This window comes from Mustela nivalis (genome assembly GCF_964662115.1).
Source record: "Mustela nivalis genome assembly, chromosome: X".
NCBI classification, from domain to species: Eukaryota; Metazoa; Chordata; class Mammalia; order Carnivora; family Mustelidae; genus Mustela; species Mustela nivalis.
The window spans coordinates 121,089,118-121,096,459 of NC_139040.1; the positions used below are offsets into that span (position 1 = coordinate 121,089,118).

At 42.4% G+C, this 7,342-nt stretch overlaps 1 pseudogene across 1 annotated transcript; it reads right to left on the reverse strand.

Moving 5' to 3' along the window:
- Positions 1 to 217: 217 nt before the first annotated feature.
- Positions 218 to 542, reverse strand: LOC309855819 (large ribosomal subunit protein eL42 pseudogene; annotated as a pseudogene). Its single transcript has one exon. The product of its transcript is annotated as a large ribosomal subunit protein eL42 pseudogene (transcript).
- Positions 543 to 7,342: the final 6,800 nt, after the last annotated feature.

The following is a 7,342-nucleotide window of genomic DNA, read 5'->3' on the forward strand; positions in this document are numbered from 1 at the left end:
TGTTAAATAGATCGGTAGTTTTTGTTGAGTTTTCCCCATAACTATGTAAACAGATGTAATGAATTTTAATGCCAAAAATTGTTTTTAGGGAGATTAAATTTCTTTTTTTATTCAAAGGTTATGAGATTAGCAAGTGCTATTTTAATAAAAAGAATTTTTTTTTCATTTTGAACATAACTTCAAGATTTTATTGGCTTCATAAAACCAAATATGAAGCTTAGAACTGGATCACTTGGCCTTTTCTCTTCTTATCTCCTCCCGGTTCAAAATTCTTGCATCTCTTAATAGCCAGTATTTTCTTAGATATGTGGTTGGACTCAACACATTCAAGCTTCAGCACAGTCCTCTTTGTAGTTTTAGGGTTTTTTTTTCCAGAAAATGGGCTTAGTCTGCCTATCATAGACACTCTGCTTACTGTTATAATGCTTCTTTCCCTGGGCATACTGAGAATCCTTGTCCTTCTTGTATTGTGTCACTTTGTGGGGTTGGTGGTTGCCACACTTCTTACAGAAAATCTAGCAGGTTTTAGGAACAATCACCATGTTTGCAAGAACACTATCAGCAGGGAAGGCAATAATAAATATTTCGAATGAACCCATTATAATCACCCCAAACTCCAGAAAGGCAAATGTATTTGAATGAAAAACAGTTACTTTTAAGAATTTAGAGGCACCTGGGGTGCCTCAGTGGCTTAAAGCCTCTGTCTTCAGCTCAGATCTTGATCTCAGGGTCCTGGGATTGAGCCCCGCATGGGGCTCCCTGTTCAGTGGAGAGCCTGCTTCCCCCTCCCCCTGCCTGCTCTCCACCGACTTGTGATCTCTGTCGAATAAATAAATAAAATCTTAAAAAAAATTAGAATTATAAACTCAGAGTATATCTCATGTATACCTGAGATTATGCTTGATTTCATAAAGAAATTGTCAAATCAAAACATTTATTATTTAAGATGCTATAAATTAATGTGGAATCTAAAAGCATTTATTACAGAGATAATTTTTATCTCTATTGTTAAATAAATACATATATTTTTTTAAAAATTTATTTATTTATTTGACAGAGGGCACAAGGGGCTGGTGGGGAGGGGGGGAGTGGCTGGCAGAGGCAGAGGGAAAAGTAGGCTCCCAGGGCAAGGAGCCCGATTCAGGGCTTGATCCCATCATCTGAGATCATGACCTGAGCCGAAGGCAGATGCTTAACCGACTGAGCCACCCAGGTGCCCCTATAGACATAAGTCTTAAAAATACTGACCACAAAGCTGCCACTTACCATCCCACCAAGAAAATGAAAGACATTTAGGCTGTAGAGACAAACTCAAAATACCTGTGACCCAGACTGGTTTGGCTTTGAAGCAGGTTGGACTTCCAGAGCTACATAGAATGAAAGTGGGGCGTAATGAGCCAGGCAGGACTTAGGCTAGTGTACATCACCCAACAATAAGGAGGGATTAACATCACAGTGACTTAAAGAAACCGTAAATTTGAACTGAGTTGACATTGAATTCTTGGAACTGGCTAGAATTTGTAATCAGAAAAAAAATCACCTTGAAAGCTTATTTCCCAAAAGGTAGCACCATTTGATATTGTGAAGCTATAAAGTACAAAAATAACTTGGGGACATGGCAGCATGAGTTACCAGGAAAATGCCTCATTCCTGTAATTAGGAGGGTGATACGCTTTGTTCAGAACAGAGTTCTGGTCCCCTAGGGACTTGGGAACTGAGACAATGGGTTCATCATTTAACCTTTTCAAATGAACTTTATTAGTCCTGGTAAAGGAGGCTGTACATCATGGGTGTCCCAAGGCCAAGATCCTCCCAAGCGTATGTGGCCTGGGGTGGCTCATTTGGTTCCCATTCTTCCTACTGGTGGTGAGAAGATTCTTCACAAAGTCTTGCCTTGTACATGACTAGATGATGCTGAAAGTATTGACACATTTAGTTGGGTTAGACAGGAGCTGATCTTTCTCATTGGGGTAACTAAAACCAGAATGAAACAGTTTTCCTTTAATTATTAATTGATTATTAATTGAAAGAATGCTCAGTGAGCCCTAAGATTTGGAGATATGGAGATGAATGGGACTTAGGGCTCCTGCTCTGGTGGGGAGACCCACATGCCAGATTTCTGGAAGAATGCATTATTCAGTGAGTGAAGGATTAAGAAAGAATAAGTTTTGGAGGACAGTGAGTTTCATTTGGAGACATTGAGTTGGGGGAAGCCTGTGGAACATCCTAGTAGAGATACCTGGTAGACATTTGGAATGGTATCTGAATCCTAGGAGAGAAGTCCAAATGGGAAGTCTGGCTTTGTGAGTCCTCATTTTACATATGCTAATTGAAGTCACTGGCATTGAATAAGTCACACCCAGATTGTAGAGAGTAAGGAGGAGAGAAGGATTAGAGCTGAATCCCTTGAGAATCCTTCCCTTTCAGTGGTGACATCTGATGAATGCTATTATCTAACTACACACTGCTCTCACGTTGAATTTACATTTGAAAAGCATGAATAAACTTGCAAAACATATTCAAAGGGAGATTATCACAGCAACTACAGACACTGGACATTTTGAAAGTGAAATTTAAAATTTAGGCCAATAATAAAATCCAAAGTATCTTCAGAATCAGAGGAAGTTAAAGCTATATTAAGGGAATAAAATAAATAATGTACTCAGAGTTCCTGAACTCAGAGTAAGTTCTAATAACTTTGTTCTTATGGGAAATATAGGACATAATATTTGAAGTCAGAACTGTCTTGAGTTCATGGTTGAGATCAATATAGAACAAGTAACAAAAGGACCATTCAAACAAAAACTGGGCAAATTAAGAAGTTATCTGGGATCCAGACTTATTAATATCCTTGACTGAGATGGGTTGAGTTTTTAAATAAGTCTCAGTTATCTATATAATGGTGTAATAAACTTCCTCAAAACTTCATGGCTTAAGACAATAACAGCTTCTTCTTATGGATTCTGTGAGTTGGCTGGGCTCCACTAGGTAGTTTTTCTGCTAGATGTGGTGTTGGCTGTATTCACCTGGGAGCTCATCTGGGGCTAAAATGTCCAAGATGGTGTCACATACACATCTGGCCTCTGCTGGAATGGTTAGGGGCTGGTTAGGCCTCTCTCTTCTTATTTAGCGGTGTAGCCTGAACTTTTTAACTAGTTAGCTGATTCCCAAAAACACAAAAACAGAAACTATAATTCCTCTTTTTAAAAAGATTTATTTATTTATTTTGTGAGAGAGAGAAAGAGAGAGAGAGCATGCACAAGAGGGAGGGGCAGAAGGAGAGGGAGAGAGAATTTCAAGCAGATTCCGCACTGAGCACAGAGCCAGATGCAGGGCTCAATCTCATGACCCTGAGATCATAGTCTGAGCCGACACTAAGAGTTGGGTGCTTAACAGACAGTGCCATCCAGATGCCTCAAAACTATGAGTCATCGTCGTCTTTTTTTTTTTTTTTTAAACTACAAGTCTTCTTAAGGCCTTAAAGTTCTTTTAGTTCTTAGGAGTACTAGAATGTCACTCTTGTCTCATTTTATTGACCAAAGCAAGTTATAAGACCAGTCCAGGGGAAAATAGGCTCCCCCTCTGATGGGAGGAGTGACATGTGTGTACAGGGATAGAGGGAGTTTCTGGTGGTCATGTTTGGAAATGATCCACCACAAGAGTTGATTTCCCTTTTCAACGTGGCTGCAAGTCTGAGTAGGAGATTATGCTTGGTGCTCACTTCTAGGTGAACACTAAGAGTTCCTGGTTGCATTGTCGTACCTGTAACTTTCTAATATATTTGGCTGAAAAAAATCCACTGAAAGGAAGTTCATAAAAACTTACAGGTCCTTCTCAAAACAGACCTTTGCCACTCAGTTACATAAGTTTTTCTCTCTCCTCCTTCCTCTCAGTGTTGCTCAGCTTTCTTTCAGAATCTTAGTCTTCTAATAAAGTAAAGGAATTGTTATTGTGAAATTCTATGATAACATCTTTTCCAGATACATGATGGAAGTAGAGCAGGTGTAATATGTTGAGAGAGTTATTTCAGGGGTGGCAGAGCAGGTGGTTTGATGAAGTTTTAGAATATGGGTGAGGTTTGGTGGGGTGAGGTCTGGAGCCAACGACCAAGAAAGGATTCTTGAGACATCTTTGGTGCAGGATGGTGGTTTATTAAAGCACAGGGACAGGACCTGTGGGCAGAAGGAGCTGCTGCCCTGGGGTTGTGAGGAGTGGTCCATTATATACTTGCAGGTTGGGAGGGGGTCAGGGATGGCGTAAGTCTCTAAGGAATTTTTGAAGCAAGGTTTCCAGGACCTTGAGGGGCTAGCTGTTGTTGGGAAAAGGTCACTTATTACCGTCGAATAAAACCTTAGTCATGAGACCCTTCAGATATATATCGGTGGGCCGTATGCTTGGGGATGATTGCCAGCACATATCTTGGAGGGTTTAGAGGTAAAGGAAGTTCCTAAAGGAATTTTTATATGTTAAAGTAGACTTACAGGATCTTGGTTGGGGGTGGGGGTCAGTCAGGCTAGGATTGCCTTTTGCCCTTAGCAAAGTGTTCATGTGGAGGCAGTTGAGTCCATAGAGGAATGTCACCTCTGCCTGTTTCAAGGACTCGTCAGTGGACTCTAGATAGTAAGGAAATTTAATAACTTTTTTTCTGCCTCTGTTTCCCACCTCAGTTTGGGGGTTGTGATCTGTATCATTAATTGGGTGTTCAAGGGTGCCAGTCACCAGTGATGAGGAAGCAGAAGGCAAGCCGAGGGCAAAGCACAAGCTGACACGCCCCCGAAGTCCTCTCCCAAGATGGAATGTGCATGACATTCCTCAGGGATTCCTGGCTGCCCTAGAACAAAAGAAGGGAAAAAACAAACGGTGAACTGATAGAGATCACAGTCCTGTGGGACCTGAGTCTCCATCAGTTTGCAACTGTTTTAATGATTTACAAGAAAAAAAGCAATCTCCAGAAAACTATAGACTCAGCTTCTTGGAGCCCTAACATTAGTCTCCCCTTCATAGGTTAAAAATTCTTATACAGTCAGGCACTTCTCACAACCCCAGTGCAGCTCTTTCTGCCCACGGGTCCTGTCCCTATGCTTTCTATGCCAAAGACATCTCAAGAATTTTTTCTTGGCTGTTGGTTCCAAACCCCAATGCTTCAGACCACGTCAACCACTGCCTTTCTTCAGATGTTGAGTAAGTGTGTTCCTCCATCAAGAATCTGGAGCTTGGCCAGAGGTCTCCAGCAGATAAGGGATATTTGAAACAGAATGTGGTTGGATTTGTGAACATAGGCATTTTTCCTGGGTGCTGAAGCGCGGGCAGAGCTTGATGGTCACATAGCTTAGAGTCAGATGCAGAAGTGGAAACAATGACTCTCAGGTGAAAGTATGACATTCACCACCTTTGGTCTTTTCTTTCTTGCAGCAGAGTTTTCAAAAAAGGCCCAGGTTGAGGAGGGAAAGGGGGGTGTGCAGAGAGAGATTGAGAGAGAGAGAGAGAGAGAGAAGTGTAGTGGTATGGTTGTTTGTAGTGAAAGACCCGCGGATCCCCTTACCCAAGAATCCAACACTGCCACTGGCTGCAATCAGCAAGAGGTTCTTTATTGTTACGCAGGCGCCTGCGGGTGGTCAGCAGCTCCTGCTAGCTGAGCACACCCGGCTGGGGTGGTGCTGGATTTTTATAGACAGGTACAAACAAGTTTTGGGTGGGGCGCAACTGATTGGTTGACAGAACTTTTGAAAAAGGCATACGTGGAGTTTGCTGATTGGCTCTAAGGACCCGCGCGTGTGAAGAGAGAGGCGGGAAGGGGGAACAAGCTGATTGGTTCTGAGGGCCCGCGCGGGAGGAGAGAGGCAGGGAGGGGGAACAAGAAGGGGGAAGGTAGGAATGCCATCATGGCGTCTTCTATTATTTCTATAAGCCAAGCAGTTACAGAAGGGCAAAAGAGCAATTAATAAGCAATTAATAACCTAATTTATGCCTAAAAGCCAGCGGTTCACAGAAAAGCAAACAAGCTGTTAGTTATCCTATCTATCTTCTAGGGGAGGGGGCTTTCTGAGGGAGGGGTCTTTCAGTAGCACAGACTTCATGATATTTTAGGAGGTGATATGTATGATGGTTTGTGGAAGAGAGATAGAGTCAAGGTGGCAGAATGGTCGGATTAGACAGCATGTAGGAGAGTGACTTCTTAGGTAGGATAGGGAAAAGCTCCTGGGATTTGGGGTTGCCTGAAAGCTGGAAAGGAAGAGGGTCTGGAAAGAGGGTTTAGTAAGAGTTGTGTGGTCCTTGTGGTTGCATCCCTTTATGTAGAGATTGGGGTTCCTGGTTGGAAGATGCTTCTTTGACAGTGGTACCTCTCAGGCTCACTGCTTTGATGACATTACCTATCTTAGGGAACTTCGGACCCCAGATCTGTACTTGGGAAAATTGACTCTTTTTGCATTATTCTTATCTTTTTGTTTTCTTTCTCCTAGTGGTTTCTAATATAATTCTGGGAAATCTCAGTCTGTATCCACTCTGCCATGGAAATACAAAGAAAAAGATTTTCACTGAGTTGTTGTTCAGCTAAAGAGTGAGGGAGAAAAGTACTGTGGGGGAAGGTATAGAGCTCATCACAATGAGATAACAAAAAGGCGAATACAAAGCCAGGGAGTGAGAGGGTTGGTTTCTTAACCACAAGTTAACACTTTGCTGCTGTTAAACCCCAGTCAAGAGCCTTTCTTCTCCTTTAAGGGTTTTATCTGAGTGTTTCTGTCTGACAGCAGTGGTTTTCAACTGTAGCAGGAGGGGCCCTGTTTAGTTGGGAAGAGTTCCATGTCTGATGCTGCAACTCTGTTCTCTTCCTTCTCCCGTCCTATCCAGTTGAGGTGGATTGCACCACGGATGCTCCACCAGCTGCAGAATAATATTTAAACTCATGTATCAAATATTCACAAACCTTTTTAATGTGGCTCCCCAGACCATACCTTGCACTTCGTCCCAGCTCAGTCTGTTACTGTGGCCAGCATCTCCCAGGCCTCGTACTGTTTCTCAGCTCCACTGCTTAGCGCTAATGTGCTTGACTCTTCTTGTATCTGCCAAAGGTTTTCCCGTTCTTTAGGGCCCACTCAGGTCCTTCTTATTTCATGAAGCTTTCCATAAATGCTCCGGCCACACTGATGGGACCCTGTTTCTGAAAGGGAGTTACGGGAGGCCAGCAGTGGGAATAAAGGGCTGTAAATGCAGAGACATAAATGGATTATTCACATGGAAACCTGTTGACAACCTCTGATAGTTGAGTTAATCTAATGACATTCATGCTTTCGACACAGATTTCTAGTGGTATGAATAATTTTTCTGCTCAAACGGTTTCTGA